This window comes from Triticum aestivum, chromosome 2D (genome assembly GCF_018294505.1).
Source record: "Triticum aestivum cultivar Chinese Spring chromosome 2D, IWGSC CS RefSeq v2.1, whole genome shotgun sequence".
Taxonomy (NCBI): Eukaryota; Viridiplantae; Streptophyta; class Magnoliopsida; order Poales; family Poaceae; genus Triticum; species Triticum aestivum.
The window spans coordinates 438213974-438237767 of NC_057799.1; positions in this window are offsets into that span (position 1 = coordinate 438213974).

Genomic DNA, 23794 nt, shown 5'->3' on the forward strand with positions numbered 1-23794 from the left:
AACACAGCGGGATCATTGGATGAAACCCATGGCAAACAAGGGTCGTTGGCAATCGCAATGCCATTCCCACTCTACGAAGGCCGCCCTCGCAGCCTGCAGACGTGAGATCCTCAGTGACACCAACAACATCGAAGAGCCCGAGTTCATACAGACTTCGGCCCGCAATCTCCATGCGATGGCCGCCCTCGCTTACTCGCAACTCGTGAAGGTGGCGAATGACTATGCAACCGGCGAAAAAGACATGGGGACTACATGCACTTTCAACTGGAATGAAGAGGAAGGAGGCGTGATCAAGAGTTGGTTGTGCAAAAATTCACAAAAACAGAATCGAAGGCCACGAGAAGCTCATGCATGACTACTTTTTCTCGGGTCTTACCTTCCCACCGTATGTGTTCCGACGAGGCTTCCACATGAAGAACAACTATTCCGTCAAATTTCCAATGACATTGAAGCCAATGAACCTTTCTTCGAGCATCGGAGAAATGCCACTGGTCTCCTGGGTTTCCTCTTATCAAAAGGTGACCGTGACACTTCACATGATTGCATATACCGTTCCTGCATATGCATTGGATGAGTATCTTCAAATAGCCTAAGTTACAATCATAAAGTGAACAGAAGTGTTTGCTGAAATTGTGGTGAGGGTTTATATAGAATGATATCCACGAGCACCCAATATCGAGGACACTGCCATGCTTCTAGCGATGCATGAAGCAAAAGGCTGGCCTGGAATCCTAGGGAGTGTTGACTGTATGCACTCGAGGTGGAAGAATTGCGTTGTGGCTTGGCACGACCAAATCACCGGGCATTGCCATGACCCAACAATAATTTTTGAAGTTGTTACCTGCGAGACTTGTGGAATTGGCATTGCTACTTTAGGTTGCTTGAATCTCACAATGACATCAATGTATTGCAGAGATCTCATATGTTTGCAAAGCTAGTTGTTGGTACTTCTCCATCTTTGTAACTTCACGGTGAATGACTATCAATATGCCCAAGGCCGCTATCTGGCATCTATCCATCTTAGTCAATATTTGTAAACACAATTTGTAATCTGGAGACCACACAACTTGAGCATTTTGCCAAGGTGCGGGAAGCTCAGAGGAAGAACATTGAGAGGGCATTTGGAGTGTTGCAAGCCTGCAAGCAAGGTTTTCAATTATCCAGTTGCATGCTTGTTTCTGAAACAAAGATGTATTGGTAAGTATTATGACATGTCGTGTGATCCTACGTAACATGATCATCGAGGATCAGGGTGGTGCCAACTATGTGGCAAGCCTTGGTGGCTGCCGTACCTAAAAAATTCTGTCAATAAACCTACTAGTATAAGTACATGCACATCTTAATTCAAATCTGTATGATTCTTTGTGTGTTGGGCTGGAGTGATTGTTGACTTGCTAGTGGGCCTTATGCATCCGCAAGTGGGCTTGCGAGTACATCCCACGAAAGAATCAAAACACAAATACACGATCTAGCAGGCCAACTCATCTAAAGTTAATTTAGAATTGGAATAGAAATTCACCTGTCAAAAAACGGAATAGAAATTCAAAATCCCCCACAGAAAAGAAACTGCACTTCAAATTTTGAATCAAATTTTGTTGCCGTTGGCTGAAATAAGCTCCAATGTTCTAGGGATCCCATATTATTGAAACTAATCAATTAGTTTTAGATTTTGGTTGTACTTGTTAAATACAAAGTACTCTCTCCATCCATATATATAGAGCCTAATACGTTTTGCGAGGCTGCCTTTGGCTATTGCTAAGGTTAATAGTATATGAGATGTATAATGTGAAAATTATATCAATAGAAGCTTCTACCACGTACGAATTTGATGGTATACTTTGTGTAACTTACATGTCATATATTTTTGTTCTAATATGTGTTTAAAGTTAGCCTCAAAAAATACATTAGAGCCTATATATATGGATAGAGGGAGTAATATATATCTAAGTATTCTAGTGAGCTCTTGCATAATTGCATTATTTATACATGGTTTCTTATTCATAAATTTCGCCACACCTAAAAATTATTTCTGCCTCCGCCACCATCGAGGATGAGAGGGGTATGCCAAGCCCTATCGACTATGATAATATTGGCGCAATTATCGTACCTCAGAGGCACACAAACCACATTCAAGCATTTCTTAAGGCCTACCGGAAGATTGAAGACCAGGCCTCCCATCATGAGCATCTCAATGGGTACCATTGACAGGAAGTTGGGAGATGTGTGATTAAATTTATTTACATTTCTTTTATTTTTACTTGAACAATTTATTAAATCAAATTATTTGTTGCATTTGAATTGTTTGTTAATTTGGGTTATTTTTTGTATCCGGATTTATAGTATATGATAATATTTGCTGAATTATTAATTTGTTTCATATAAGTAAGGGCATCTCCAACGGCGACCCGCAAATATCCTTCCACATCCGTCCGCGGACAGGGGGGCCAGTCCACGGACATGGATGGGGGATACCGCCATCCAACGTTGCCCGCATACATCCGGCCCCTGTCATTTTTTTAAGTTTGCACGTTCAAATCGCCGCATACACAGAGTTCAGACATTCCAATAGCCACATACATAGAGTACAGACGATCAAATAGTCGCATGCAACACTAGTTCAAATTAAAAAAATCAAATATACATTCCAACATCGTTGTCCCCTTTAACCGTCCACTGATCCTCAACTAGATTTTCCTTCAGCTACTCATGAGTTGGTTGATGACGAATTTGTTGATACATTTGAATAAACTCTTCAAATATGGTCAGATTCTGGTTTGAAAGTTTGGTAGGATCATCCATGTTCTCAAGTTATAGAGTTGCGGCAACATCCACACCTTCATCCTCGACGATCATGTTGTGCATGATCACACAACATGTCACCTCCCACAAGGTGCTCGTATATAGATAGAAAGAATCCATTGCTAGAAAAAGGTTTTAGCTCCGGCAATTCATCGAACAGTTGTCGGGCACGGTGAGTATAGCAGTAGTGGACGGTACCTGGCGGGGCGGTCGGAGGACAGGGGTTGAATGGTGACGGAGGAGAAGCGGGGTGGAGGCCGGCTGGAACGCTGGAGGTGACAGAGACATAGAGTTCTGGCAGGGTGTGGCATGGCGCCCGTGGTGGTGGAGCGGCGGTGAAGACAAGAGAGAAAGAATGAAGGAGAGAAAATATGGAGGATGGAGGCGCGGGGTCCAGGAAGAGTTTTGGGTGAGTTGGGGGTGTCGGAGTCCTATGTGTCTGCTGTCCGGACTCCCGTAAAGTTCCCCACGTTTGTGGTCGGTTTGCGGGAGAAAGTGCGTCCGGACCGTCCTGTGGACCAATACAGACCCGCGTTGGATAGCTTCCGCTATCCAGACAACGTGATTCAGACGTATGCGGGCGGTTTAAGGATCGGCGTTGAAGATGCCTTGAGAGTGTAGGAAAATAAATAGAAAGACTGTATTATGGCGACTCTGTTTGTGCACAATCTTCCGAAACTCCAAAATATTATGAAGCACAATCCATATGCATTACAAAGGCTGCAAATACGACGATTGTGCTAGGGTTGCTCTTGTTGTGTTTTGGGATTGTGTGCTAGCCGTGCTATGACTCCGGTCACTGGTCATTTGATTTCCCTTGCTTGCGATGAAATTCCAAATTTCAAAAGCAAAAGCATGCCTCAGTGTTATATCTATGCACAATAATTTAGACCATACATAATTTACTAACCTTTATTATAGCTTCAATTTTTTTAAAATATTTTCATCGCTGCCTCTTAAACATGGACGAACACGGCCAAGCGTATCGCTAAGGTCTAGTCGTGTAGAAAGAAGGACACGAAATGAAACGCACTAACCAATCAGAGAGAGAGGTCGACGGAGCCGTTGGCCGATCGCGTCAACGGCGAGTCGCAGACCCGCACTCTACCGCTGCGCAAGAGCTCAGACATGGCCCGATCAAAAACTATGGGCAACATCACTACCCACTAGCAAAAACCGCGGGCAAGCCGATTGATTTCCTGATGAAAATTGGGGGCACCAACCAACCACTGGCACCAACAATCCTCTCACTAAATAGTCGACGGAGCCTAAACTGCGGTAAGTCTCCGAATCCCGAGTCGCAATCAGAGACGATCATCATGCTGCTGACACCGGCCGGAGAGCTCATGAATTTTCGACACGGATAAAAAGGGTACCGGAGTAGAGGGAGGGAGGAGCACACGCTGACACAAGACCCGTGCACTCATTCGCACACTGACACGTACAAGTACACAAATCATCTCCCATCATCAATCCCACGAGGTCCTAGCCCGACCGGCGTGGTCCACCGCCGCACGCACTGCCCACCCAGCAGCGGTGGCGTAGCGTGGCGCCGCTGGTCCATTCCATTTCCGCTGACACAATGGTTAATAATATAGCCAACCGGCTATAAGCCAGTGACATGTCATCTGCAGCCTATCTTACAGCCAGCATGTATAATAATAGATTAAAAAATGTACTATTCTTTTATTACGTGATCCATTTTTTATTCTCAGTTTCTCACAAAGTGCCTAGGAGCACGTGCTAGAGCTGGCTTTTCACGAAGAATCGCTTACCTTCTCTCTCCTCTTCTTTTTTTCTAACTAAACAAAAATATACTAGTTTATTCATTATAGTCCGCTGACTCAGCTTTATTATACTTGCTCTGATGGATGGACCGATCGTCCTGGCTCCGCAAGCGCCCACGCCCCCCGGCTGGGCAGCGGACACGCGCACGCTGCCCGCACGCACGCACACGTTGCATCCCCAGCCGAAAATAGGACTACAGATCTACCGGTGCTGCTATTAACAAAAGGAGGAGTAGTTAATTGCTATGCTTAGGCCTTGTACAATGGGAGATGTTTAGAGGGGTGCTTAGAAAAATAAACCGAGATTTTTTGAAGCACCGGTGCCTATTTCTACAGGAGAGACGCTTAGTTAAGCGTCTACCGGCGCCGACGGAGTGAGTTAGGTGGGCTGAATGCATTCAATATTGCCGTTGTTTGTTTTTTGCCGTTTTATTACTACTAAGAGCATCTATCGTCAGGCATCTTAAACCCTTCTCAAACATTTGAACGGACGACACGGTCAGTGGTCAGTGACATGTCAAAAAGAAGGTGATTTAATCGGACGCCTCAAACATTCGAGTTGACCGGCATCCCTCATATCAAGCTTAAATATGAGGCGGCCCGGGAATGACCTGGCGCGTCCATCACGACGGATCCTGTCCACGCTGGCCCACCTCGACCCCATATATATATTTATCGCATCCGCTTCCTGGACCAAACCCTAGCCACTGCTCCCCTCCCCTCCGCACAAAGTACTTCAGACGAACTCTGGCCTTCTCCAACATGATGGGCAACGGATTCGAGTCCTCCGTCGGCCGATCTGCCAACTGGGACCTCATCCCAATCGGGCCCGAGGAGGAGATGGGCGTTCGCATTGCACTTCGCCGCGCCAGCGAGGAGAATGTCCGACAGCGGTCGGACTCGATCTGCCAGGAATTCATCGCCTCCGCCCAAATGGCATGTGGATCTGGCGCGTGGCGCGTCATCGCTGCCTCCCCGGAGGCAATGCGCTCCGTTTAGTGTCCCAACCCCTGGGCGGACGTGCAACCCCTACATTGGCGTACCAATGACGAGGCTATCTGTGGCCCATCCACCGAGTGTATGGTGTGGTGTGCCTGCCGTGCGAGGGAGAGGCGCGAGAGGTCGTGGCAGCTCTCGCAACCGATGTCGACGAGCGGAGTCGCACTCTCCGGCGCATCAGCGGATGCCCTGCAACCCCGGGTGGCACAACCGTGTAATGGTGGGCATGTCGGCCTGCCCCGAACATGACAGATCCATCGCCGACCTCACATCTGAAAGGATCGAGATGGACCTAGAGGGGGGTGAATAGGTACAATTACAAATTTTAATTGTTACTTAGCAATTCTAGGCAATAATGCGGAATATGAAAGTAAGCTTAACAATTGCAAGTAAGATGTGAAGAGCTAAGCAAGGTAAGAAAGTAACACAAGTAAGTGAGTAAGTAAGCACAATATGATATAAGTAAAGACTAAGAGACAAGTAACCACAAGTAGGAAGCTAGGGTTAGGAATAACCGCAACTCCGAGAGACGAGGATGTATGCCGATGTTCACTTCCTTGGAGGGAAGCTACGTCACCGTTAGAGAGGTGGATGTTATCACGAAGGCACACCAACGCCACGAAGGCTCACCCTGTTCTCCCTTTGAGACAACACCACGAAGGCGTTTCTTAACTAAGGGAGTCCTGTATTAGGGGGTCCTTGGGTGTCCGAACTACTGAATGTGGGCCGGACTGATGGGCCGTGAAGATACAATGCAAAAGACCTTCCCCCGTGTCCGGGTAGGACTCTCCTATACGTGGATGGCAAGATTGGTGTCCGGATATGTAATTTCCTTCCTCTGCAACCGACTCTGTACAACCCTAGGCCCCTCTGGTGTATATATAAACCGGAGGGTTTAGTCCATAGAGGCGATCAGAATTCATACAGGCTAGACATCTAGGGTTTAGCCATTATGATCTCGAGGTAGATCAACTCTTGTAACCCCTATACTCAACAAATATAATCAAGCAGGACGTAGGAGTTTACCTCCATTAAGAGGGTGTGAACCTGGGTAAACATTGAGTCCCATTTGTCCCTTGTTACCTTCGATCCTCAGACGCACAGTTCAGGACCCCCTACCCGAGATCGGCCGGTTTTGACACCAACATTGGTGCTTCCATTGAGAGTTCCACTGTGTCGTCGGCGGAAGGTTCGATGGCTCGTTCGATCATCGACAACGATGCTGTTTCCAGGGAAACTTTCTCCCCTGGTCAGCTTTTTGTGTTTGGCGGCTTCGCTCTGCGGGCCAATTCAGTTGGTCACCTTGAGCAGATCGATAGCTACGCCCCTGGTCATCAGATCAGGTTTGGAAGCCTAAACTATGTTGCTGATATCCGAGGAGACTTGATCTTCGAAGGGTTCGCGGCCCCGACCGTTATTCCTCATCCACAAGAAGGAAACCTGTCGGATCCACCATCAGGCACCGCTCAAGGATCAACTATCGTTCCGGCCCTGGCCTTAGATCCAGGGCGGACCATCTTGTCCGAAGACATGAGTATTAACCCCACAGGACCCTCTCCTACTACGGAGCTCCCTGCCGGAGACCCAGAGGCGACTATATTATCGGCAAGCCTAGAATCAAACAGGACTCTCCCTATCATCGGGGAGTCGAACCCACCTCTGGACTCCCCTACTACGGAGCTCCCTGCCGGAGACCCAGAGGCGACTATATTATCAGCAAGCCTAGAATCAAACAGGACTCTCCCTATCATCGGGGAGTCGAACCCACCTCTGGATGCTAACTCCAAACTCTCGAGGTCTGCGTCCATTGAGCACGGCCAGGTGGCGTTTACCATGCCTAGCTCTGCGGGTCCCCGTTTGCCCGCCCAGCCTTCGCTCCTAAACGAGGCTCTGGACTTAATGCGATCTCTCGCCATTACGGAAGTATCACCTCCGAACTACGCCCAGCCCGGGCTAGGGGCTGAGAGCGGGGAATTTTGCGCCCCACCCACCACCCACTTAATAGCCACTATCAGGATTTAACCGACATGCTAGATTACGCCTCCGAAGACATCGACGGTATGGAAGACGATGCCGGAGACGAACCAGGCCAAACCCGCCATTCACCGGGCGCTAGACGACCACTTCCACTTACGACATGTACATGGTGGATACCCCCGAAAAGAAGGATGACGACAGTGATAACAACCCGACCGAGGACAAGTCTGCCGAGGCACCATCAAAACGCCAACGTCAGCGGCGCCGCTCAAAATCACGTCACGAAAAGGAAAGCAATACGGGCACCGAAGATAACAACACTCCGGATGACACCGAAGACCCCGTCGAGCCTGCGTCCGAGCAGGATGAATGGGAGGAGGGACAAGTTAACCCCGACGAACCCGTCGGGAATGAGGATTCGGAGGATAGTAACTATCTACCGGTCTCCATGGAGGATGTCAGCCTTGGCAACGAAGATTTCATCGTGCCAGAGGAACCCCTCGAGCAAGAGCGCTTCAAGCGACAGCTAATCGCCATGCGAGGAGCCTAAAAAAGAAACAGCAACAGCTTCAGGCCGAACAGGATGCGTTCAACGACAGATGGACCAAGGTCCTGGCTGCTGAAGAATATGGCCTAGAGCCCCCAACAAAGAGTTATCCGAAACATCGGCTACCACCACAATTTAACGACGAGGCCCTTGAGCCAATACTGTGAAGATATAATCACGTTGACGAACCAGACCGACCACCACATAGGTGAGACAAAGCGGCTGCTTATGCCGAACACCAGCCCGTGCCACCTCGCCGTCGAGGCAAAGAGGCAGCGGCTCCGGGCTATACCTACGACTTATGTCCGGACCTGGACAATAGAGCTGGTCAGACTAGATCAATCTATGGATCAAGGGGACGTGCTCCAAGCGAGATGACGGCCATCAAGCTTGGCGCGATAAGCACAACCAAACTCAGGTTGAAAACCGAACACGGATGTCATTCGAACTCCGTCGGGACGTTGCCCGGTACAGAGACACCGCACACCCCTTGTGCTTTACCGATGAGGTAATGCAGCACCAGTTTCCAGAAGGGTTTAAACCCGTAAACATTGAAGCATACAATGGAACAACAGATCCCGCGGTATGGATTGACGATTTTCTTCTCCATATTCACATGGCTCGCGGTGACGATCTCCACGCCATTAAATACCTCCCCCTAAAACTAAAGGGACCAGCACGACACTGGTTGAATAGCCTCCCAAAGAACTCCATTGGCAGCTGGGAAGATTTGGAGGATGCATTTCGAGAAAAATTCCAAGGTACTAATGTCCGGCCACCGGACGCCGATGACCTTAGTCACATAGTCCAGCAACCCAGAGGGTCAGCCCACAAACTCTGGACTCGGTTCTTAATTAAAAAGAACCAAATCATTGACTATCCACACGCCGAAGCCCTAGCAGCCTTTAAACACAGCGTCCACAACGAATGGCTCGCCCGACACCTCGGTCAGGAAAAGCCGAAGTCTATGGCAGCTCTTATTGCACTCATGACCCGCTTCTGCACGGGAGAAGATAGCTGGTTAGCTCGTAGAAGCAACAGTACCAGCGACCCTGGCACCTCCGAAGCCAGGGATAGCAACGGAAGGCCACGACTTAACAAACACAAGCGTAAGAACAACAATGAAGAAATTGAAGATACAACGGTCAACGCCGGATTCGGTGGCTCTAAGCCCGGTCAGCGGAAGAAGCCATTCAAAGGTAATAAGGACGGTCCATCTAATTCGGACAAAATACTCGACCGGCCCTACCAGATTCACGGCACCCCCGACAAGCCTGCTAATCATTCCAACAGAAACTGTTAGGTCTTTAAACAGGCCGGTAAGTTAAATACCGAACATAAGGGGAAATTGCCGCCAAGTGAGGACGATGATGTGCCCCGCCCACCGAACACAGGGGGACAGAAGAAATTTCCCCCTGAGGTGAAAACAGTGAATATGATATATGCCACGCATATCCCCAAGAGGGAACACAAGTGCGCACTAAGGGACGTCTACGCCGTAGGGCCTATCGCCCCTAAATTCAACCCTTGGTCGGCTTGCCCGATCACGTTCGATCACAATGACCACCCGACCAGTATCCGTCATGGAGGTTCGGCAGCCATGGTCCTCGATCCAATCATTGATGGATACCATCTCACCCGAGTCCTTATGGACGGCGGCAGCAGTCTTAACTTGATCTATCAAGACATTGTCCGTAAAATGGGTATTGACCCGTCAAGAATCAAGCCCAGTAACACCACCTTTAAAGGAGTGATACCCGGCGTAGAAGCCCGCTGCACGGGTTCCTTAACATTGGAAGTAGTCTTCGGTTCACCGGATAACTTCCGAAGCGAAGACTTGATCTTCGACATTGTCCCCTTTAGCAGTGGTTATCACACACTGCTCGGACGAACCGCCTTCGCCCATTTCAACGCGGTCCCGCACTACGCTTACCTAAAGCTCAAAATGCCCGGACCACGTGGCGTTATCACAGTCAATGGAAACATGGAGCGCTCCCTCCGTACGGAGGAGCACACTGCGGCCCTCGCAGCCGAAGTGTAGAGCTGCCTCATCAAGTCAAACACTTCATCGGCCATCAAGACCCCGGACACTGCTAAGCAAGTCCGGCCTACTCTGCAGAATGATAGCTTGGTGAATCCAGAGCTAGACTAGCAGTTTTGTCTCTGCCGATTGATGTCTACTACACAACTTTATTCTTGTAGACACGTGTTGGGCCTCCAAGCGTAGAGTTTGTAGGACAGTAGCAATTTTCCCTCAAGTGGATGACCTAAGGATTATCAATCCGTGAGAGGTGTAGGATGAAGATGGTCTCTCTCAAATGACCCTGCAACCAAATACAAGAAATCTCTTGTGTCCTCAACACACCCAATACAATGGAAAATTGTATAGGTGCACTAGTTTAGTGAAGAGATGGTGATAAAAGTGTAATATGGATGGTAGAAATATTTTTTTATAATCTGAATAAATAAAAACAGCAAGGTAGCAAATAGTAAACGGGCACAAAAATGGTATTTCAATGCTTAAAAATGAGGCCTAGGTCCGTACTTTCACTAGTGCAACCCCTCAACAATGCTAACATAGTTGGATCATATGATTATCCCTCAAAGTGCAATAAAGAATCACTCCCGAGTTCCTATTAGCGGAGAACAAAAGATAGAAATTGTTTGTAGGGTACGAAACCACCTCAAAGCTATTCTTTCCGTTCGATCTATTCAAGAGTTCGTACTAAAATAACACAAAGCTATTCTTTCCCTTTGATCTATCCTAGAGTTCGTACTAAAATAACACCAAAGCAAATTCATATTCATAATACTCAATCCACACAAAGAACTACAAGGGGACCCCGAAGTTTCTATCGGAGAAAAGATAATAAAAACATGCATCAACCCCTATGCATAGATTACCCCAATATCACCACGGGAATCCGCAAGTTGAGTGCCATAACGTATATCAAGTGAACAAATATGATACCTCATTGTCACCTTAAGTATTCATACCACAATACATACATCATGTGTTCCTAAATCTGAACATTCAATCCGACATAACAAAACTTCAAAGGGTAAAGATTCAATTCATCACAATAAGAGTATAGAGGGGAGAAACATCATATGATCCATCTATATTAACAAAGTCCATGATATAGATCACGAGAGAGAGGGATTAAACACATAGCTACTGGTACAAACCCTCAGCCCCGAGGGTGGACTACTCCCTCCTCATCGTGGTGGCCGCTGGGATGATGAAGATGGCCACTGGAGATGATTCCCCCTTCCGGAAGGGTACCTGAACGGGTCTAGATTGGTTTTCGGTGGCTACAGAGCCTTGCGGCGGCGGAACTTCTGATCTAGGTTAACCCCGAGGGGTTTTGAAATATTTGGGAATTTATAGTGCAAAGAGGGGGTACGGGAGGCCACCGAGGTGGGCACAACCCACCTGGGCGCGCCAGGGTGCAACTCTGGCCCATTGGGTTCCTTCTGGTCCAAAAAAATCTCCAAAAAGTTTCGTGGTGTTTGGACTCCGTTTGATATTGATTTCCTGCGATGTAAAAAACAAGCAAAAAATAGCAACTGGCACTAGGCACTGGGTCAATAGGTTAGTCCCAAAAAATGATATAAAGTTGGTATAAAATGATTGTAAAACACCCAACAATGATAAAATAACAGCATGAATACTTCATAAATTATAGATACGTTGGAGACGTATCAGCATCCCCAAGCTTAATTCCTACTCGTCCTCGAGTAGGTAAATGATAAAAGAAATAATTTATGAAGTGTGAATGCTAGCAAAGTGCATAAGTTTGATAATTGATTATTTCAATCACTTTTCCTAGCATCATAACAACAATTCTTTCTCATAAAACTTCTCATGTTATAGTAGCAACCAATTCACATGTTAAGGTTCAAACAATGAACCCTCTTGAGACTCAACAACCTATGTTCTTAGTCACCAAGCAATTGCAATTCAACTTATTCAACGGAGTTTAAGTAAGAGCTCCACATACTCAACCATCATATAGTCTCTATGATTGCTAACACTCACCTGTACACATGAGCAAAATGTTTCAACCGGACACATAGAAAGATAGGGGCTTATAATTTCGCCTCCCAACGTATTCACCTCAAGGGTGATGTCAACAATAATAACTCATGCTACCCATATTCAACTGGACATATGTGCCTAGATCTTTCCTCACCACATGATGCTTGCCAAAAGAGAAAATAAAAAGGAATAGAGAGAAAACTTTGACTCTTTGCATAAAGTAAATACTGAAAAGTAAAAGATAGGCCCTTCGCAGAGGGAAGCAGAGGTTGCCATGCGCTTATTTGTTTGTATGCTCAACCCCTTAGTGCAAAAGAACGTCATGTTGTATTGCCCCTTATGATAGCAACCTTTATTATGCAGTCTGTCGCTTTTATTCTTGCCATCACAAGTTCGTACAACGCTCAATTTCTCTTACACTAAATGATCTCACACTTTTAGAAGCAATTTTTATTGCCTTATTGCACCGATGACAACTTACTTGAAGGATCTTGCTCAATCCTTAGGTAGGTATGGTGGACTCTTGAAAATAAGATTTGGGTTTAAGGGTTTTTGGATGCACAAGTAGTATCTCTACTTGGTGCGGAATTTTTGGCTACCAAAGATAGGGGGCAAGCACCACATGTTGAAGGATCTATGACAATATAACTTCTATGTGAATGTGAACAAACATAAATCATTACGTTGTCTTCCTTGTCCAACGTCAACAATTTTGGCATATATTATTTTTATGGGGGCTCACAATCACAAATGATTTCCAAGATAGTGTATTTGCATGTGAAAGTTCTCTTCCTTATACTAATTATTCATGAATTTCTTGTATGACCAAAATTGTGATTGTCAAGCCTCAAAAGATTTCACTTTCTAAACCCAATATGAGGCTACCACTAGGCATGATATGATTTCAACTTCATGACATTCAATTTATTCAACAATTTACTCATAGGATATAAGTGAAACACAAGAGTAAATGACATAGAAAAGGGCTTCGTTGACGGGATGTGAATGCCGCTTACTTAGCCTCCGTGGCAATTATTTAAGGACTCTATTTTATTTAAAAACGTTCAGATCTAAGTACTTTACGAAAAAAGCAAGAAAAAAAAGATGACATTCCAAGAATATCACACATCATGTGAAGAAGCAAAAACTTAGGCTCAACCGCTACTAACCGATAATTGTTGAAGAAGAAAGGTGGGATGCCTACCGGGGCATCCCCAAGCTTAGATGCTTGAGACTTCTTGAAATATTATCTTGGGATGCCTTGGGCATCCCAAATCTTGAGCTTTTGTGTCTCCTTAATTCCTCTCATATCACGGTTTTCCCAAATCTCAAAAGCTTCATCCACACAAAACTCAACAAGAACTCGTGAGATAAGTTAGTATAAACCGATGCAAAAACCTTATCATTCTCTACTGTAGCAAATCACTAAAATTATTATTCAACATTACATACTAAATGCCTCTGCATATTTGATACTCCTATCCTCAAATAGAATCATTAAAGAAGCAAACATATGCAAATAATGCAAACATAACAACAATCTGCCAAAACAGTACAATCTGTAAAGAATGCAAGAGTATCAATACTTATTCAACTCCAAACATTATGAAAATTTACCACACTGTAGAAAATTTATCAGGGCTTATTTTGCAAAAAGTTTCAACATTTTATCACATTCTGACTTTTCTAGGGAATTTTTGCAACAACGGTAAATTTCTGTTTCCAAACAGCAACATAAAGACTTGCAAAATAAGCAGAGTGAAGGCTATCATTGCCGTTTTTATTGAAATAAAAGATGCAAAACATTATTATAAATAACAGCAAGCAAATACTAACAAAATAAATTGACTCTCCAAGCAAAACACATATCATGTGATGAATGAAAATATAGCTCTAAGTAAGGTTACCGATATCGTTGGAGACGAAAGAGGGGATGCCTTCCGGGGCATCCCCAATCTTAGTTGCTTGGATCTTCCTTGGATATTACCTTGGGGGTGCCTTGGGCATCCCCAAGCTTAGGGTCTTGTCACTCCTTATTCTCCTCATATCGACATCTCACCCAAAACTCTAGAACTTCAATCACAGAAAACTTAACGAAACTTCGTGAGATAGGTTAGTATGATAAAGAGCAAACCATTCCACTTTTGGTACTGTCAAAGACAAGATTCATAATTGTTCTCACACAATGCCTACTGTATCATATCATTTCCACAATTTATATTGACCAATATAAGCCATGGAAACTAGAAAACAAGCAAACTATGTATTGAAAACAGAATCTGTCAAAAACAGAACAGTCTGTAGTAATATGTAATTATACCATACTTCTGCTACTCTAAAAATTCTGAAACAATTAGGCCATCTGAGTAATTTGTATATTAGTCTTGTGCAAAAAGAATCAACTCAAAAACACTCTTCTTTTAAAAATAAGAATTATTTTCGTGAGCGCAAACGTTTCTATTTTTCAGCAGGGTCAAATCAACTATCACCCAACATGATCGCAAAGGCTTTACTTGGCACTTTATTGAAACAAAAGCCATAAAACATGATCAATACAGTAGCATAATCATGTGAACACACAAAAACATTAGGTAAAAGTGTTGGGTTGTCTCCCAACAAGCGCTTTTCTTTAATGCCTTTTAAGCTAGGCATGATGATTTCAATGATGCTCGCATAAAAGATAAGAATTGAAACATAAAGAGAGCATCATGAAGCATATGACTAGAACATTTAGGTCTAACCCACTTCCTATGCATAGGGATTTTGTGAGAAAACAACTTATGGGAATAAGAATGAACTAGCATAGGAAGGCAAAACAAGTGCAGCTTCAAAACAATCAACACATAGTGAAGAAACTTGATATTATTGAGATAAGTAAGAGCATAAGTTTCTTCCTCATAATAATTTTCAGAAACTTCATGAGTGGATTCAACAATATAACTATCACATACAACACTCTTTTCATGATGTACAAGCATAGAAGATTTATCACTCTTTATGGCATACATGTCATCATAATAATCATCATAGATAGCAACTTTATTGTCATAGTCAATTGAAACATCTTCCAAAATAGTGGATGTATCACTAAACAAAGTCATGACCTCTCCAAATCCACTTCCATCAATATTGTAATAAGATTCAACACCCTCCAAAATAGTGAGATCACTACTACCTAGAGTTGACACTCTTCCAAACCCACTTTTATCAATGTAATCATCATAAATAGGAGACATGCTATCATCATAATAAATTTTTCTTATCGAAAGTAGAAGGAATCAAAGGATCATATTCATTAAGCAAAGCATCCCCAAGCTTAGGACAAGCATTATTTCCAGCAAATAAATCTTCAAACATTTCGTACTCATTAAACATAGCATCCCCAAGCTTGTGGTTTTGCATATCATCACAATCGTTCTTATCAATAGCATGAATGTCACCAATAGTATAGCAAACATTATTATCATATTCTTCCAAGCAAGTGCCAAAACAATTTTCAAGATTATAATAAGTATCATTATCTTCCCAATCATAATCATCACAACAAGCAATAGGCATAACAAAATCATCATCAATAGTGCTCTCGGACATTGTGGCATAAGACATAGAAGTAATATCATCATCAAGTTCATCATCTTCCACAATAATTTTTGATTCATTTTCATGGGGCACAACAATAATAGGAGAAACATTATTTGGGAGAGATACCTTTTTACCTCTATTCTTTCTTCTTTTCTTCTTCTTCACCACATCATGTGTGGGTTCAATTAATTTTTTTGAGCTCCTTGTTGAAGAGATTGATTGAATAGGAAGTTCCTCCTAGTTACCTGATTCATCATAATAAACACTAGGAGGGTATTGGGAAATATTTTCCCTTTCATTAGTACTCTCTTCATATTCTATTTGTCTTCCTGTCTTTAGATAGTTGGCAATATAAGGATTCTCAATGCAATTTACCGCACAAAACATATAAATTTCCTCTAGATCAAAATCAAGAAATCTCTCAAGATTTAAGTTTGGAATACCCTTAGTTATACGTTTCATTTCTTCATACCCCAAAAGAAGACTAAGCTCTTTATGATGCTCAAGGGTAATCAAGTTATCACAATTTTTGGACACGATTTGATCTTGAAAGAATTTGCATTGGAGATTTAAATGACCATGTTCATTGCAAAGTTCACAAGGATGGCGAAAAAAATTAAATCTTTCAGCACAATCATCTAGCCTCCCTTGCAACTTTTTTGTTTCTAAATATTTATGCTTCTTACAAAATCTATCTTCCCTTTTTGGTGTGCAAATGCACTCCCAATTCACTCCGCAAAAAGTGACATGCTTATAAGAAACATTTTTGTCATGACTTGTGCAATCATCATTAGCATTTTGGATATTCAAAGAATTCATACTAACAACATTGCAATCATGCTCATCATTCAAGTATTTTGTGCCAAGCATTTTATTGAATTCTTCTTCTAACAATTGAGCACAATTTTCCGAACCATCATTTTCAAGAAAGTTATTATAAAGATGATCAATAATATGATGCAACCTCAATTCCATTTTTTTATGAAGTTTTGTTTTATAAACCAAACTAGTGATAAAACAAGAAACTAAAAGATTCATTTCCAAGATCTAAAGATATACCTTCATGCACTCACCTCCCCGGCAACGACGCTAGAAAAGAGCTTGATATCTACTACACAACTTTATTCTTGTAGACACGTGTTGGGCCTCCAAGTGCAGAGTTTTGTAGGACAGTAGCAATTTTCCCTCAAGTGGATGACCTAAGGTTTATCAATCCGTGAGAGGTGTAGGATGAAGATGGTTTCTCTCAAAAGACCCTACAACCAAATACAAGAAATCTCTTGTGTCCCCAACACACCCAATACAATGGCAAATTGTATAGGTGCAGTAGTTCAGCGAAGAGATGGTGATAAAAGTGTAATATGGATGGTAGAAATATATTTCTAAAATCTGAAAAATAAAAAAACAGCAAGGTAGCAAATAGTAAACGGGCACAAAACGGTATTTCAATGCTTAAAAATGAGGCCTAGGGTTCGTACTTTCACTAGTGCAACCCCTCAACAATGCTAACATAGTTGGATCATATGATTATCCCTCAAAGTGCAATAAAGAATCACTCCCGAGTTCCTATTAGCGGAGAACAAAAGATAGAAATTGTTTGTAGGGTACGAAACCACCTCAAAGCTATTCTTTACGTTCGACCTATTCAAGAGTTCGCACTAAAATAACACAAAGCTATTCTTTCCGTTCGATCTATCCTAGAGTTCGTACTAAAATAACACCAAAGCAAATTCATATTCATAATACTCAATCCACACAAAGAACTACAAGGGGACCCCAAAGTTTCTATCGGAGAAAAGATAATAAAAACATGCATCAACCCCTATGCATAGATTACCCCAATACGCGGGAATCCGCAAGTTGAGTGCCATAACGTATATCAAGTGAACCAATATGATACCTCATTGTCACCTCAAGTATTCATCCCGCAACACATACATCATGTGTTCCCAAATCTGAACATTCAATCCGACATAACAAAACTTCAAAGGGTAAAGATTCAATTCATCACAATAAGAGTATAGAGGGGAGAAACATCATATGATCCATATATATTAACAAAGCCCATGATATAGATCACGTGAGAGAGAGAGAGAAAGAGAGAGATTAAACACATAGCTACTGGTACAAACCCTCAGCCCCGAGGGTGGACTACTCCCTCCTCATCGTGGTGGCCACCGGGATGATGAAGATGGCCACCGGAGATGATTCCCCCCTCCGGCAGGGTGCCGGAACGGGTCTAGATTTATTTTCGGTGGCTACAGAGCCTTGCGGCGGCGGAACTTCTGATCTAGGTTAACCCCGAGGGGTTTCGGAATATTTGGAAATTTATTGTGCAAAGAGGGGGTACGGGAGGCCACCGAGGTGGGCACAACCCACCTGGGCGCGCCAGGGGGCCCTGGCGTGCCCTGGTGGGTTGTGCCCCCCTCAGGGCACCCCCCAGGTGCAGCTCTGGCCCATTGGGTTCCTTCTGGTCCAAAAAAATCTCCAAAAAGTTTTGTGGTGTTTGGACTCCATTTGATATTGATTTCCTACGATGTAAAAAACAAGCAAAAAACAACAACTGGCACTGGGCACTGGGTCAATAGGTTAGTCCCAAAAAATGATATAAAGTTGCTATAAAATGATTGTAAAACACCCAAGAATGATAAAATAACAACATGAATACTTCATAAATTATAGATACGTTGGAGACGTATCATCGATCGCCCCACACGACCGTGGCATATGTACCGCGTGTGCATAATTACACACTCAAAATACCCTGGGCAACGACGGAGGCACACTGCGGACAAGGTCAATAGTGCGGCTTGACCCTATTTGGACCTTAACTCTTCTTCTTTCATCTTTTCTTCCTTATACTACAGGCTCATTAAAACCTAGCTACCCTACGGTCGTACATGGGCTCTTTTCGGGCCCCTTTTCGTCTAAACGACCGTCGACCGCTCCTCTCAAAGGATTTTCTACCAAGGAGAAACGACGCAGACGTGCGACAGGGCATCAATGGGATCTTCAAGACTACCTTTTCTTTTTAGGACCTGTATACTGCTTCCCCTTGTTTACAAATTCTCAGCATGTAAAATAGCCTTGATGTTTATGAATTTATGTGTAATAGCACGTTTTGACGCATCAATCAGATTATAATGGAAACAGTTCTTCGCCAACCCCCGTTCGGTATTGGTTTATTTCATAACCTGTATTCCCTCCTTGCTTTAGATTGCCATATATACTTTGGTCCGACCTAAATGCCAGGGGCTCTATTCGGACACGTATATGTTCAAAAGTCCGACTACTTTTAGGGTATACTTCGTCATCCCGAATATTGCATTATATGCATCAGCTCCAAATCATGTCTTTGGTCTACAGTCGAGTTGCCCGGCTCCTGTGATTACCACCTTACGTTCCGCTAGTTTGGCTAAGGTAGTAAAGGGAGAACTACTGCGATTGTGTTTCTGGTTCGTCCGGTCAAACACCTCAGTAGAGAAAGCCGAGAACTGACTGTCATGATAGGGCGAGAGCTGGTCGGCGATTCGGCAACTAACTATAAATCTTTTGTGATTTACTCCATATTATACGAAGAACTGGCCTTCGCCCAGTCATGCGATAAAAGCCATCCTAGTTTGGAGGGCTGCATACACACCAGGGGCTAGTCCTTAGCCCCACCGTCAAACTCCTATGGCTAAGTGAAAGTAATAAAGCCACATAGTCTGGCGGCCTGGTTCGCTGCGAACACACCTTTACGGACCAAGACGTTGGGTCAAGTGTGATCGCGCGCTATGCCGAACACCCCTGTAGCATCTACCTGGGGGCTGAAGCTGACGACTGGAAAACTCTCAGAATTGAAACGGCCGCACAGGAGGAAAATATTTTCAGATAAAGGCATAAATATATTACAAGTCTTGGTTCATAAAATAAAGTCTGGATAACCATGATACATTCACTCAAACATGACATCCTTTGAGCATTGGCCCTCTACTATTCGGGCACCCGCCGGGACATTGTCAAAGTACCTCTCAGGCTTGCGGTGGTCCTTGCCTTCGGGTGGGCCTTCGGTTGCCACGATGGTGGCCTTCATCTTCACCCAGTGCATCTTGACACGGGGAAAGGCCATCTGCGCACCCTCTATGCATGTCGAACGCTTCACAGCTTCAACTCGAGGCAGCGCATCACCGAGTCACCTCACCAAGCCGAAGTAGCTGCTCGGAATGGGTTCGGCTGGCCAAAGCCGGACTATGATGTCCTTCATGGCTAGGCCGTACATCCTATGCAACTCCGACAGTTGCATCATCTTGTTGTTCAATAGCGTCGGACGCTCAGGCACCAGGAACTGTGACCAAAACAGCTTCTCTGTCGTGTTCCCCTCCTGGGCTCGGGAGAACCGCGCGGCGTCGGCAGCACTCCCTGGAAGATCCGCAAAGGCGTCTGGAGAACTCAACAGTCAAGTGAGCAAGGCATATCTATGACCCCCAAATATACTCTGCAAAAGAAAGGGCTTACCAGCCGCTATCTGTTTGGCCTGCCAGATCTCCTCACGAGCACTCCGAGACTCTGTCCGTGCCTCCTTGGCCTCATGGAGGGCTTTGGCGAGTTCGGCCGCTTGGGCCGTAGTCTTCTCCTCGAAAGCCTCACATTTGTTGATGGCGTCTTTCAGCACTTGCTCCACTTCGGCCACCCTCTCATCATGTTGGCGGTGGGAGACCTATTCGGTCTTTAATTCCGCAGCCGCTTTGTCAGCGGCCGCTTTGCTCGCCTTTGCCTCCTCCTTGGCTTTGGAAAGGGCGCTCTTGAGGGTCTCAATCTCGGTCGCGCTACCTACACTCATAATTACAGCAGTACATGAGTTACACTCTGAATTTGCATATCACTTAGGATGTATGATCAAACTCTGTCTAGCGTACACACATACCTTGCGCCTCATCGATCTGCTTGTTAACGCGATCGATCTCATCATCAGCCAGCTTCAGTTTCTGATTGAGTTCGGAAACTTCAGCGGCCTGGGCGGTTGCCGCCAACAGGGAAGCCTGTTGTAAAATAGAAAAGTACGTCACCTCTTCCGAATACTATGTGATCCTCTGTTCGGCCTTTTTCAAAACCGAACAAAGTTTCAAGGGCTACTATCTATATACAGGTATATTTCCTTCATATGAAAAGCGTCTAGAGCATTACGTCGCATACCTCGAAGCCTGTTAGCAGGTTGGTGAAGGCTTCGTTTAGCCCGCTCTTGGTGGACTGAACCTTCTCAACCACCACACCCATCAGGGTGCGGTGCTCCTCCATGATGGAAGCACGTCGTAGTGCTTCCACCAGAGCATTCGGCGCCTCCGGATTAGTGGAGGTTGCCGTCGAAGCTGATTCTCCCCCCTCCTTTAAAGGGGGCTGCTCGCCCGATTCCGGAGCCGTATGGGTCTCCGGAATAGTGTCCGGCTGGAGGCCGGACTGGTCGCCCACTCCTCCGTGGCCTGGAGAGGTCCTTCGGGACAACACCTCGGTGTCATCCGCGATGATGGGCAGAGAGGCTCGCGGAGGCGTCTCGCTCTCTGCCATCTCGGGCGGCAGAGAACTCCCCTCAGATAGTGAAGGGTTGGGGAGGTCGCGAGTAGGGCTGAAATACACAAAGTATAATGTGTTATGTCAAAAACAACAAAGGACCGAACACATGTAATGAATCCTTTGACACTTACGATTCGGCCAGGGGCTTCACCCTGGGAAGCCTCTAGGGGATGGGTTCGGCCTCTGAATCCATACCGTCCGAGAGGGCCATCTTCCCTCTCTTGGATGCCTCCTCCTCCGGGTCTGTGGAGGCTGCCCTCTTCTTCTTCCTCCCCTTAAGAGGGGAGTCGCTTTCCTCCTCCTCCTCCTCTTCGTCTTCGTCTCCCTCGTGGGAGGAGGGGATTTCGGTCTCTCTGGACACTCTGTCCGAAGTACCCTTGTGGCGGAGGCCGCCTTTGGCCTCCTTGATCTTCTTCTTGGCCTTCTTCTCTCGCACCTGATAGGGCACCGGGACCAGCATCTTCGTCAGCTGGGGTGTGGCCGGATCTTCATGAAGCGGTGCCCGACACTTGATTCACTCTGCCTTTGCTATCCAGCCTTGTACGAGGGCAAAAAAACTCATTATGTCTGAAAACTTATTGATCGAATGTATGTTAAGGAATAACACACTTACCGGTGTGGCCGGATTCTCGCTGTCAAGACCGATGTCTTCGGTCTTCTTCGACCATGCTTTCTGGGCCTTGAAAAGTAGCTTCCAGATATCTTCGTGCGTTGTGCCGAAGAAGTGCTTCAGTGTCCGAGGATCTTCTGGATTGAACTCCCACATGTGGGAGGGCCGGAGTTGGCAGGGAAGAATCCAGTGGAAGAGCATCACCTGAATCACGTTAGTGAGACTGGTGTTCTTGCTTATCATGTTTGTGATGCACTTTTGCAGCATCAACACTTCTGCTGTGGATCCCCAGTCCAGACCCTTGGCAGTCCATGAGGTGAGCTGCATAGGGGGCCCGGATTTGAACTCAGGAGTGGCCGCCCACTTGGCGTCGCAGGGTTCGGTGATGTAGAACAACTCCTGCTGCCACACCTTGACAGTCTCCATGAAGGCCCCCTTTGGCCAAACGGTGTTGGGGAGCTTGCTCACCATTGCGCCGCTGCAGTCCGCACGCTACCTGTCGACCACCTTCGGCTTCACATTGAAGACCTTGAGCCATAGGCCGAAGTGTGGGGGGATGCGGAGTAGCGCCTCACACACGACGATGAACGCCGAGATGTGAAGGAAAGAGTTCGGGGCTAGATCATGGAAATCTAGACCGTAGTAGAACATGAGGCCCCGGACGAAGGGGTGGAGGGGAAACCCTAGCCTGCGGAGGAAGTGAGGGATGAATCTCCGGGCTCTGGGGTGGGGATGACTTGTTTCTTGGTAGGGAGCCTGTGCGCGACGTCCGCAGACAGATACCCTGCCTCCCGGAGCTCCTCGATGTCCTTCTCCATGACAGAGGAGGCCTCCCACTTGCCCTTTGAACCAGATCCGGACATGGTTGGAGAGGTTGGCGGCCGTGGGAAAGATTGAAGTTTGGGCGCTGGAGCTCGAAGATGGAAAGCAGGAGAAGGAAGAAGGCATGGGAAGAAAGAGGAATCTTTATCCTCTTATATAGGCAGTGAATATCAAATGCCCCCCTCAAGCCTTAAAACTCGCCTGTTCCCAAGGGGTCGTGCGAATTGCACGGTTGGATTACCCAAAACCGTATTGATGAGGGTCCCGTGATGAGCGGACACGATCTCTGTTTTGACAAGACGTGTCAATAGAGGCTGTGCCTCGAAACGTGAAGCGGGAGGCGAAAAACGGTTCAAAATGTTAAGAGGCTAGATGTGACGTTTCGCCGAAAAGTTGTCAGTTGACAGACATTATTTTGATTAAATACCTTGCCTTCATAGCTAAGGGTTGAGACTATTATACAGAACCGAATATAGTTCTGCTGTTCAGAAGGTTACTTTGAAGTACTCGGGAGGAGGAACCCGCCTTGCAATGTCGAAGACAACCCGCGTGCCAAACATATCATCATTGAAGATTGGTTCAGGGGCTACTGAGGGAGTCCTGGATTAGGGGGTCCTCGGGTGTCCTAACTACTGAATGTGGGCCGGACTGATGGGCCGTGAAGATACAAGGCAAAAGACCTTCCCCCGTGTCCGGGTAGGACTCTCCTATGCGTGGATGGCAAGATTGGTGTCCGGATATGTAATTTCCTTCCTCTGCAAACCGACTCTATACAACCCTAGGCCCCTCCGGTGTATATATAAACTGGAGGGTTTAGTCCGTAGAGGCGATCAGAATTCATACAGGCTGGACATCTAGGATTTAGCCACTACGATCTTGAGGTAGATCAACTCTTGTAACCCCTATACTCATCAAATATAATCAAGATGTAGGGTTTTACCTCCATTAAGAGGGCCCAAACCTGGGTAAACATCGAGTCCCCTTTGTCCCTTGTTACCTTCGATCCTCAGACGCACAGTTCGGGACCCCCTACCCGAGATCAGCCGGTTTTGACACCAACATCAACCACTAGTGGTAGA